At 36.5% G+C, this 13,253-nt stretch overlaps 1 pseudogene; it reads right to left on the bottom strand.

The window, feature by feature from the left end:
• Positions 1-5,225: 5,225 nt before the first annotated feature.
• On the bottom strand, positions 5,226-6,158 carry LOC128043791 (olfactory receptor 4P4-like; annotated as a pseudogene).
• Between the last annotated feature and the right edge of the window lie 7,095 nt (positions 6,159-13,253).

Below are 13,253 nucleotides of genomic sequence, written 5' to 3'. Positions count from 1 at the left end.
AAACGCTCATATTAAAAATGAAAAAAAATTGTTATTATATATAATGAATTTGTGTTAGCAGCAATGTTAGTCCTCGTAGTTTATGATAGGAAATATTTGCTTTAAATCACTTAAATATGAAAATGAAGATCTTGTATATATAAAATCAATAACTCAAATATTAACAAAGGAAACTGGAAATGACATGGGAATTTTGGAAATGTAAGTTATAATTTAAATAACATGAGTATGAAGTCCCTGATATTAAGTTGGAGGCTATCAAGGAAAAACATTTAAGAGAAAAATAAAAAAGGGAACCAGTTAAGTTTTCTAATTATTTTTCCATTTTGTTAGTATAGCATCTAGTTAACATGAAAGAGACAAACTTTCAACTATCCTGCCTAGGAATCAATGGGATGTTTCTACTTTTTTTTTTTTTTTCCTGTTAGAATATCCTTTCCCCCAAGAATCTTATAATCAAAGTATCAAAATGATGTCAAATTCTTGGACTAAAAATATGCTTATAAACTATAGAAGCATAATGGAAAATTAATTGGAAATGAAAGCATCTACAACCTCAACTAAAGCTATTTAAAGAAGTACTTTTACATATTTTTCTGATTATAGAAATGCTAATGATATATTAGTATGTTCAACTGGCACACATAGCACGGCCGAGAGAAGCTACCCCAAATCTGAAGTCAGGAGCAGAAGCTGGGAGGACCCCATGCCTGAGGGGTGGCGGCCAAGAGGAGTTACCCCATGTCCAAGTTCCAGGGCTATGGCGGAGTGTAACAGGCTGCGAAGGCACAGGAATGAGTGAGAGGAGCTACCTCACATCTGAGGTCAGGGGTGGCAGCTGGGAAGAGCTACGCCACCGCCCAAGGCCAGCAGCGGTGGCTAAGAGGAGCTACCCCACGTCCAAAGAGCAGTGCCTGCACAGGCGCAGAAGGGCCTAGAGGAGCTAATCCATGTTCAAGGTCAGGAGGGGTGGTCGTGAGGAGATACCCTCATCCAAGGTGAGGAATAGCAGCTGCAGTTTCCTGGAGAAGCCTTGAAGAGATACCCCATGTTCAAGGTAAGACAAAGTCAAGTAAGACAGTAGGTGTTGCAAGAGGGCATCAAAAGGCAGACATGCTGAAGCCATAATCACAGAAAACTAGTCAATCTAATCACACTAGGACCACAGCCTTGTCTAACTCAAGGAAAGTAAACCATGCCCATGGGACCGCCCAAGATGGGTGGGTCATGGTGGAGAGGTCTGACAGAATGTGGTCCACTGGAGAAGGGAATGGCAAACCACTTCAGTATTCTTGCCTTGAGAACCCAATGAACAGTATGAAAAGACAAAATGATAGGATACCAAAAGAGGAACTCCCCAGGTCAGTAAGTGCCCAATATGCTAATGGAGATCAGTGGAGAAATAACTCCAGAAAGAATGAAGGGATGAAGCCAAAGCAAAAACAATACCCAGTTGTGGATGTGACTGGTGATAGAAACAAAGTCCGATGCTGTAAAGAGCAATATTGCATAGGAACCTGGAAGGTCAAGTCCATGAATAAAGGTAAATTGGAAGTGGTCAAACAGGAGATGGCAAGAGTGAACATCGACATTCTAGGAATCAGTGAATTAAAATGGACTGGAATGGGTGAATTTAACTCAGATGACCATTATATCTACTACTGGGGGCAGGAATCCCTTAGAAGAAATGGAGTAACCATCATGGTCAACAAAAGAGTCCAAAATCCAGTACTTGGATACAATCTCAAAAATGACAGAATGATCTCGGTTAGTTTCCAAGGCAAACAATACAATATCACAGTAATCCAAGTCTATGCTCCAACCAGTAACGCTGAAGAAGCTGAAGTTGAACGATTCTATGAAGGCCTACTAAACCTTTTAGAACTAACACCAAAAAAGATGTCATTTTCATTATAGGGAAGTGGAATGCAAAAGTAGGAAGTCAAGAAACACCTGGAGTAACAGGCAAATTTGGCCTTGGAATATGGAATGAAGCAGGGCAAAGGCTAATAGAGTTTTGCCAGGGGAATGCACTGGTCATAGCAAACACCCTCTTCCAACAACACAAGAGAAGACTCTACACATGGACATCACCATATGGTCAACACCGAAATCAGATTGATTATATTCTTTGCAGCCAAAGATGGAGAAGCTCTATACAGTCAACAAAAACAAGACCAGGAGCTGACTGTGGCTCAGATCATGAATGCCTTATTGCCAAATTCAGACTTAAATTGAAGAAAGTAGGGAAAACCACTTGACCATAGAAGTATGACCTAAATCAAATCCCTTGTGATTATACAGTGGAAGTGAGAAATACATTTAAGGGACTAGATCTGATAGATAGAGTGCCTGATGAACTATGGATGGAGATTCATGACATTGTACAGGAGACAGGGACCAAGACCATCCCCACGGAAAATAAATGCAAAAGAACAAAATGGCTGTCTGGGGAGGGCTTACAAATAGCTGTGAAAAGAAGAGAAGTGAAAAACAAAGGAGAAAAGGAAGCACCTGAATGCAGAGTTCCAAAGAATAACAGGAAGAGATAAGAAAGCCTTCATCAGCAATCAATGCAAAGAAATAGAGGAAAACAACAGAATGGGAAAGACTAGAGATCTCTTCAAGAAAATTAGAGATACCAAGAGAATATTTCATGCAAAGATGGTCTCGATAAAGGACAGAAATTGTATGGACCTAAAAGAAACAGAAGATATTAAGAAGACGTGGTGGAAATACACAGAAGACCCATACAAAAAAGGTATTCATGACCAAGACAATCATGATGGTATGCTCACTGACCTAGACCCAGCCATCATGGAATGTGAAGTCAAGTGGGTCTTAGAAAGCATCACTACAGACTAAGCTAGTGGAGGTGATGGAATTCCAGTGGAGCTATTTCAAATCCTGAAAGATGATGCTGTGAAAGTGCTACACTCAATATGCCAGCAAATTTGGAATCCTCAGCAGTGGCTACAGGACTGGAAAATGTCAGTTTTCATTCTAATTGCAAAGAAAGGCAATGCCAAAGAATGCTCAAACTACCAAACAATTGCACTCCTCTCACATGCTAGTAAAGTAATGCTCAAAACTCTTCAAGCCAGGCCTCAGCAATACGTGAACCGTGAACTCCCTGATGTTCAAGCTGGTTTTAGAAAAGGCAGAGGAACCAGAGATCAAATTGCCAACATCCGCTGGATCATGGATAAAGCAAGAGCGCTCCAGAAAAACATCTATTTCTGCTTTATTGACTATGCCAAAGCTTTTGACTGTGTGGATCACAATAAACTGTGGAAATTTCTGAAAGAGATGGGAATACCAGACCACCTGACCTGCCTCTGGAGAACCTATATGCAAGTCAGGAAATGACAGTTAGAACTGGACATGGAACAACAGACTGGTTCCAAACAGGAAAAGGAATCAATATTACCAGGAGAAATACCAATAACCTCAAATATACAGATGACACCATCCTTATGGTAGAAAGTGAAGAGGAACTAAAAAGCCTCTTGATGAAAGTGAAAGTGAAAGTGGACAGTGAAAAATTTGGTTTAAAGCTCAACATTCAGAAAATGAAGATCATGGCATCTGGTCCCATCACTTCATGGGAAATAGATGGGGAAACAGTGTCAGACTTTATTTTGGGGGGGGGGGGGGCTCCAAAATCACTGCAGATGGTGACTGCAGCCATGAAATTAAAAGACGCTTACTCCTCGGAAGGAAAGTTATGACCAACCTAGATAGCATATTCAAAAGCAGAGACATTAACTTTGTCAACTAAGATCCGTCTCCTCAAAGCTATGGTTTATCCAGTAGTCATGTATGGATGTGACAGTTGGACTGTGAAGAAGGCTGAGCACTGAAGAATTGATGCTTTTGAACTGTGGCGTTGGAGAAGTCTCTTGAGAGTTTCTTGGACTGCAAGGAGATCTAACCAGTCCATTCTGAAGGAGATCAGCCCTGGGATTTCTTTGGAAGGAATGATGCTAAAGCTGAAAGTCCAGTACTTTGGCCACCTCATGCAAAGATTTGACTCATTGGAAAATACTCTGATGCTGGGAGGGATTGGGGGCAGGCGGAGAAGGGGACGACAGAGGATGAGATGGCTGGATGTCATAGCTGTCTCAATGGACGTGAGTCTGAGTGAACTCTGGGAGTTGGTGATGGACAGGGAGGCCTGGTGTGCTGCAATTCATGGGGTTGCAAAGAGTTGGGCATGACTGAGCGACTGAACTGAACGGAAGGGATTTATATTTTCTTTTTTGTAGCAAAATCACTTTTGGTTTATTTATTCTGTGATCATATATACTTAATGTCAAACCCAGTTAAAATAGCAGGAGTTCGTACACACACACACACACACACACACACACACACACACACACACACACATTTTCCCCAATACTTGCAATGTCACTTCGCAAGCAGATCACACAATGACTTACTTTTCAGAGGGACATGCCATGTAGACTATAAGACTGCACTTTACACTATGTTCTACTTAGATCTAAATATTCTCTTCACTTAAGTAAAATAATAGCAGTTTACAAATATACACAAAAAAATCTGTAGATATTTGATTTTAAGAATTCTAGAGTTGTAGGGCACAAGGCTAGGTATATAGTTCTGAAAGGAGTTTTCAGTATGTGATTGTTCCTAATTTCCTACAACTGCAGTTTTGTTGTTGTTTAGTCACTGAGTCATATCCAGCTGTTTTGCATCCCCATGGGCTGTAGCCTACCAGGCTCCTCTCTCCACGGGATTTCCCAGGCAGAAAACACTGGAGTGGTTAGACATTTCCTTCCCCAGGGGATCTTCCTGGCCCATGGATCGAACCTGTGTCTCATGCATTAGCAGGCGGATTCTTTAACTGTCTTTGACCTTTTAACATATTTTTACCTTTTATACCTTGAGGCCAAGTATTTTGAGGGCTAGGTCTCCCCCAGGTTTAGCCATCAATAATGGCAGTATCACTCTTTCTCCAGATTTTTCAATGTGTTTTTACCTGTAAAAAGTTTTCTTTTTTCTTTCTTTTAACAGAGGGGATTATAAGTGAAATCAAGGAAAACACATTGAGTAAAAAATAAAGAAGGAACCACTGAAGGTAAGCTATTGTTGAAGGCTTGGCTTTTACACATTTTGACTGATTTTCCCATTAACAGGAGAGAATCAGCAACAAAGGGAGTGATGAGAAAACAGTTACTGGCATCAAAAACGAATGACCTTCAAGTCATTAACCTCCCTTCCCAGAATATTTTATTGCACCAAACTCTTCTTATGGAATTTTTCATCTCCATGTTTTTAAGTGTGTAGATAAGCAGGTTTAACATGTGGACAATAATTGTGTAGAAGAGTGTAAACACCTTATCTTCTAGTAGTGTTGTGACAGGTCTAATGTAAACAAAGATGGCAGGTGAGAAAAGAGTATCATGACTCTGATGTGGGAACTACAGGTGGAAAGTGCTTTATGACAGCTTTCTGCAGGATATGTGTGCATGTTATACAAAATCAAAATGTAGGAGGCCATCAAAACCACAAAGATCACCAGTCTCATCAAGCCAGAATTGGCAATGACAAAAAAGCCAATTTTGTGTGTATCAGCGCAGGCTAGTTTCAACAAAGGATATGCATCACAAAAATAGTGATCTATTTCATTGGGGCCACAGAAAGGTAAAACAATCGCAAGAAGAAAGAGACCAAGAGAATGAAGAAGTCCCCCTGTACATGATGTTATGAGAATTGAGTTATGTCTTTGCCTGTTCATGATGATGGCATAGTGGAGAGGTTTGCAGATGGCCACATAGCGGTCATAGGCCATCGCTGTGAGGATGAAGACCTCAATCCCCGCAAAAAGTGTGTGTTGAAAAGCTGTGTCATGCAGTTTTTATAAGATGTGAATTTTTTCCCCATCAGTAAGTCAGTCGTGAGTTTGGGTGTCACAGTGGAGGTGTAGAAGAGATCTGAGAGTGCAAGGTAGTTAAGGAAGAAGTACATGGGCTGGGTGATTAGCTGACTGCATGTAATAGAAATCATGATCAAATTCCTCAACCAAATAGCCAGGTAACAGAGTAAGAAATATAAAAGCAGAGGATCTGGACTTTCTTGTCCATAGAAAGTCCCAAGAGAATAAATTCAGTAACATTATTTCTATCTTCCATGATTTGATGATGTTCAAGAAAATTATCTGAAATGATAAAGGTAATGAAACGAATCAATGATGAGAAAATGGAAACCTAATATCTACTTAAAATGGCACCAATGCCTTTTAAAGACATGCTATTTTGAGACCCACTCAAATCACTTTCATTTAATAGAACTCTTTTGAATATCTAGTATTAATGTTCTTCTAAGAGCTAAGAATACAGTGGCAAATTAGAGAAAGTTCCAGTTTTTATATAATTTAAATTATTTTGTGAGGAAACAAGAAATATTTGTCAAGAATGAAAGAAGAGATAATCTTAATAGTGTTAAATAGGGTGACATATAATATGCCCATGTAGGATGTAAAATAGAAGTAACTACAGAATTTGCTTGATTAAATGGTTTCAAATGAAATCACAAAATTGGTGTAGGATGTATGGGTGGGATTTACAGTGCTTGGCACATAGCCAATGCTAAATAAATATAAATTAAATTAAAAAAGGAAAAGTGGAAAGCAAACAATGTGCTATAGTTTTGAAGGAATAATAAAAGAAATAAGGAATCATCCATTAGTCAAGTAATTCATGATAAAACTGAAGAACAAATCATTTTTATGAGTGGACTCATAATCTGTGTGTGTTTTTTTTAATTTTTATTTTTACTTTATTTTGCTTTACAATACTGTATTGGTTTTGCCATACATTGACATGAATCAGCCACCGGTGTACATGAGTTGATTTATAAAAGGAAATATTTCCATCATGTGAAATACTCCATGAAACTTTTCTATTTCTTAAACTTTATTTGTAACATCTATAGGTTAATGTATCTACAAATTTGCTTTTTCTATTTGCCTACATTTCTCTTGCAAGATTATTTCCTCTTTCAAGATAAATTTACTTTCAGAAGCTATTTGAGTTACATCTTATAGTTTCGTAGGTTGGAAATATAGAAAAAATGGGCTTCTTTAATTCCAAAATAGTTTCTCCCAAACACAATACAGTAAACACAATGTAGCTCTTCTTCCCTTAATTCCTTAGAGAATTCACCCACACAATCTGCAAGACTATATAAAAGAATGTTTTGAATTTTCTAAAATAGAAACACTTTTACCTTCATTCAGCTAACCATCTGGTAAATACACTATATGAATAGACAAAATATCTAGTTTTTTCCTCTCATTCTGTTGTTTACTTCTTCATTCCCTAGGATCCCAGGCTCCCACTCATAAAATAAGAGAAAAGATAGTGTCTGAAGATCTCTCTAGATTCCAATACTGTGTGACTTCTGATTCTCCATTAAGTTGGGGAAGATATCTGTCCACCTCTCTCCTGCCTTCCCTTCTCTGCTTGATATATTGAAACTATAAAAAAAAAAAAATACAGTATCAGCAAATGGTTATTTCATTACAGTTCCTTTGCCTGTTTACTGTAAAACTGAGGTAAATATCTCTTTATATGCTATTTTTAAATTAAAAAATTACTAAATATGAAATTTCTTAAAGCATATCTGGAAAGTACTATACATTGAATAATTGTTGGCCATCCTCTACAATTACTAAGGACTTCCCTGGTGGCTCCAATGGTAAAAATCTGCTTGCAATGAAGGAGATCAAGGTTCAGTCCCTGTGTTGGGAAGATCTCCTGGAGAAGGGAATGGCTACACACTTCAGTAAATAAGTTTGCCTAGAGAAGTCCATGGACAGAGTAGCCTGGTGGGCTATATATAGTCCATGGAGTCACAAAAAGTCAGACACAACTGAGCTAGTAACACATAATTACTAAATACAAGATCAAGGCCCCAGAGAAAATGTAAGTACACCAGCACAGGAATTGCATATTGTACTATCCTTCCCTGAACAATATAAGAAATATTATTAATATTAATATCAGAAACTATGGAGGTAGACCTGAGTTCAGCACACAGCTCTGATACTCAAATTCAGGAGTCTTCACCTTCTTTAACACTTTGTCCTTCTTCCTTAAAATAACCATGCATTGCTTAATTTACAGGACTATTGTGGAATGTAAATAAGCTTACATATACAGAACTTGATGCTCAACATGCTAGTTTCACCTCCTTCCTCTTGAAACCCCCATAGTGTTATAAATTTAGGCAGTCCTTTAACTATTCAAATAGTAGTAGATTCTAGCAATTAAGGTTATAAGTTCTGGACCTACATAGAATGAGACACCAGCTCCAAAATTCTCTTGGATCATAATCATAGACAAAATATGTAACCTCAACTTCTTCATCTATAAAATGAGCAATACTGTAATTAACTCTGAGGTCTTATGTAATAGCTTAGGATGCAAAGAGTTGGACATGACTGAGCGACTTTCACTAGGACAGAAAGTGAAAGTGAAAGTGAAAGTGACTCAGTCATGTCCCACACTTTGTGACCCCATGAACTATACAGTCCATGGAATTTTCCAGGCCAGAATACTGGAGTGGATAGCTATTCCTTTCTCCAGGGTATTTTCCCAACCCAGGGATCGAACCCAGGTCTCCCGCATTGCTGGTGGATTCTTTACCAGCTGAGCCAGCAGGGAAGCCCTTAGGACAGACACTGGTATATATTAAGAAAAAACATTTAGTAAACATTCATTGTCGTTGACATTATGTTTGTCATATCAATGGATATATTGTATTATTCTTACTATACATTTGAACTTATTTAAAATATGTAATATTGTAACATGGAATAAAGATAGATAGATAAGACATAGCATAGATTCCCTGCCGTAAACAATCTGCTATTTCTTACCTGAAGGCTGTAGTTTACAGAGAAACATTCTATCATTAAGCAAAATCTTTCCCTCTGGTCTGGATTGCGCTGACTTCCCCACATTTCTAAATGTTCTGCGTATTTCAGTCATTTAATACTTTTGCTTTCTTTCTTTGCAAACTAATTAACCCTACCCAAATTAGACAGACGTTTGTATTTCCCTCACGTTTTTCTTCATTTCAAAAAACTCATTATCTAAACATAGGAAAAAGAAGTCTACCACTTAATTACTATCCATTCAAGTAGGTTGTTAGAAAAATTCATCATTCATTTTTGCTTCTGCATAATTTTAGAAGCATACTGGTGTTTTGATTTGATTTGTTTTTGTTTTTTTTTTAATGTTTTTATTTTTTTATTTCTTTAAATTTTTATTTTTACTTTATTTTACTTTACAGTACTGTATTGGTTTTGCCATACATTGACATGAATCCACCACGGGTGTACATGTGATCCCAAACATGAACCCCCCTCCCACCTCCCTCCCCACAACATCCCTCTGGGACATCCCCGTGCACCAGCACCAAGCATGCTGTATCCTGCATTGGACATAGACTGGTGATTCGATTCTTACATGATAGTATACATGTTTCAATGCCATTAATATTTGGTTTCTTCATGGCAATACTGTCCACTTATCTTCTGGGCCACTCCATTCTTCTTCATATTCAACTTTTTTCCATCATGGAATCCAAACGGCTAACTATTAATAAAATTTATGAAATATTAAAAAGATAAGTAAATCTAGTAATATTTTGATAGTTGCTGAGAGATATAGCACTGATAACTTTAAGAGCTCACGTGCAAATCACAATTCATGATAATTGAAAACAGAATGTTTCCGCAAATAGTAAAAGTAGCATTTTAAAGATTTTGGAATTTTTCAAAGTTTTGTTAGAATGCTTAGATCATAAATAAAATCAGAATGATTCAAATATTCATTTTAAGGAAAGTCACCAGTATAATTAGGAACTGGATTTAACTTACCAGCTGCTTAACTCATCAGACAGATTTCTTATGAGGCCTCACACCTAAAATGAAGTCAGAATTTTAAAAATTACCATTTCCATGCAGCATTCCATTTCTAATTGCATAACATCTTATAAGAGAACTCATGAGTTCCACTGATAGGGATATATTTGGCAAATTGAACTAACTTTGAGATACTTTTAGCACAAAATTTTTCCATTTCTAAAAAATAAATGTGTCTCTGATATTCTGCCTTTGCCTCTATAGAAAATTTGAATATATAAGTATTTATATATGTATGTACATATGTATTATTCTTTTTGATGTTGAATTAGCATTTAAGGAGAATTCTGAAAAATGTTTAATATAGAATAGGTCTCAATATCTCTGAAGATTTAAAAATTTCCCATCAGTATACTTTGCCAAAGATGTAAACCATAGCTTCAGTTTCTCAATTTCTACCTAATAAATAAATATGCCAAAGTCCTTAATTACATTTCCCTATTGCATCAACATCCAAGACACTACAATTAGACATGGGACGTGGTGAATGTAAGGAATGCTGTATATAATGCCCATTTGTCAGGACAGGGCAAAGTCAGCTAGCTGAGGGAGGCTGAAGTGAGCTGCCATGGGAAATACTGAGAACCCTACGGCCAGAATTAAAGGTTCAGAGAGTAGACCTAGGACTTAAGATTGAATTTTCCCTAGGGGGGAATAATTTTTTTCTTAGGGCATTACAGTTTCTAGGTGATGCCCAGAAAATTCTCCTATGCTTTAGAGTGGTTTTTGTTTGTTTGTTTGTTTGTTTGTTTGTTTTGTGGGGTGGAATCTCGCATGCCCCCATGGGTTCTCTTGTCAGATGCACAGATAATTTCCCAATTTATCTTTGCATGGCTAACTCATTACTAAAATGACGTGCTTTTTCTGATTGAATTTTCCATATGTATTTGTATAAAATTTATTTTTAAAAGAACTATAACAGAAACATAAAATGGTTTCATAAATTCATTCATATAAAATGTTTACTATTTCTTACTTCTAGAAGGTCTGATTGGGTAAACCTTACTATGGAGAATGCATTTGCTGTTGTTTAGCTGCTAAGTCATGTCCAAATCTTTTGCAATCCCATGGAATGTAGCCCACCAGACTCCTCTGTCCATGCAATTTTGCAGGCAAGAATTCTGGAGTGGGTTGCATTTCCTTCTCCAAGGGAATTTATTGAGCCAGGGATCAAACTCACATCTCCTGCATTGGCAGGTGGGTTCTTTACAACAAAGCCACCAGGGAAGCCCTAGAAAATGCTCTGTGGTGAACAAAACCCTCAATGAGGCTGGAGACTGAAGAAGGAGACAGAAAAGGAAACAAACAAACAAACAAATGTATAATTACAAATAGTATATTTAAAATAAATGAATGGGAAGCTGTGGGTCTTTTCATTTTAATTTATAGAAGTTTTACTCAGTTGTAAATCTTTGACTTTTTAATGTTATACAGATATTTATTATTTAGTTGTTTCTTGAACTTTACTTTATGTAATTCCATAAGACAATCATATTTTCTCATCCGTTTTGTTCCTGAAAATGTAGTATTTACATATGTTCCAAAGCTGAAATCATACAACTGAATTCATCTTCTAAAAAAATTTACTTTGTCTTTATTGTCTGTCTGAAAGTTTCTAAGATCTTTTCATGTATCACTAAATTTTTTTAAACAGTCAGTGGGTATCTATGAATGGATATATTTCTATAGTTTCTTTAAAGCTTATCATTTGTCAAATGATGCATTTTAAGAGAGAACATATTTTTGTTTTTATACAAATGTTGAATGAACATGTCAAAGATTCTATTGAAATTATAATTAATATTTAATTTAGAAACCACTAAGATGTTACCATTGGTTCAGACAAGAGTTCCCCACATATTTATAGTCATTAAGTGGTGCTAAAATGAATTTATAAGTTTATGCAAAACTAGTCAAATATACAAAGGGCTATCATTAATTGCGTTTTTCCTGACACAATTTGAATTTCTATGGCCAGATATTGTTAGCATTGGTATTATTTTGTGTGAATCAACTTCTCTATTTTGACTTGCAAAATATTTTAGCCAAAGTTAATGAAAGGTGGATAATAACCTGAATGCAAGAACTGGTAAAATCATTCACTAAATTACAAAGAATCTCATCATCATTTCTTGATATTTCACATGCTATTAATGATCCAGCTGGAGAGAGAAATATGGCTGATGTTCTTGAGAAGCTGAGAAGAGAGATCAAAGTGCAAAAGTGAAGGAATTCCCTAGTTAATAATTGATATTGAAAATGACATGTTTGTTTGTTTTATTAAACTGCAGTCTATTTAATATATTGTGCTGGTTTCATGTATATAGTCAGGTGATTCAACTCATATATATGTGTGTTTATATGCATGTATATTTTCCATCTCATTACTTTCATTATAGGTTATTACAAGATATTGAGTATAGTTCCCTGTGCTATACAATAGATCATTGTTGTTTATCTATTTTATAGGTCATAGTCTGATTCTGTTAATTCCAAACTCCTAATTAATCCCTTCTCTGCCCTTTTCCTTTTGGTAACCATAAATTTGTTTTCTGCTTCTGTGAGTCAGCTACTGTTTTGTAAATAAGTCCATCTGTGTAATTTTTTTTTTTTTAGATTCCACATACAAGTGATTGCATATATTTGGTTTTCTCTGTCTTACTTTACTTAGTAAGATAATTTCTGGGTCCATCTGTGTTGCTGCAGTCTCCAATTATTTTAGTAATCCATATTCACAACTTTTATTCCAAGAGTAGAAATAAAACAGAAAAAATTTGTGTTAATTTTTGAAGTTTTATTTTTCAATAATACAAGTGTGGTTGGATGGAAGATAGGGCTTCTGAAGCAGAGGGAAACTTTGAGGGTTGGCTGGCTTTCTTCTTAAAACCCCTCCTTATTTCACACCAGAAGGTGATCTTTCACTTTCCTGCTCTGTTATGTTCTCTGATGTGTATACTGTGTATGCCCTATCCAGGAGCTTTAGGATAGCTGTCAAGAGCTAGGTTTAAAACAACAAGCAAATATGTTAAGATGTTTTTGCAAGAATTTCTAGCACTTATTTTAGGCTGTTTGCTAGGCATTTAAAACAGTCATAGAACTATGCTATTTTTATTTTTGAATCGTGCACCCATTTTGAGAATTCTCAACACTGACAACTCATTTTGTATCTAGCATGGCTCTCTCTACAACTTGAAAACAAATTCTCATTCAAGCAAATCAAACCCAGGTCTCCCACATTGCAAGTGGATTCTTTACTGTCTGAGCCACCAGGGAAACCTAGTCGGAAAATGACATT

The sequence above is a fragment of the Budorcas taxicolor genome, chromosome 2 (genome assembly GCF_023091745.1).
Source record: "Budorcas taxicolor isolate Tak-1 chromosome 2, Takin1.1, whole genome shotgun sequence".
Lineage (NCBI taxonomy): Eukaryota > Metazoa > Chordata > Mammalia > Artiodactyla > Bovidae > Budorcas > Budorcas taxicolor.
Note: the sequence above shows the minus strand (reverse complement) of the source record. Positions and strands in the feature narration are given on the sequence as shown.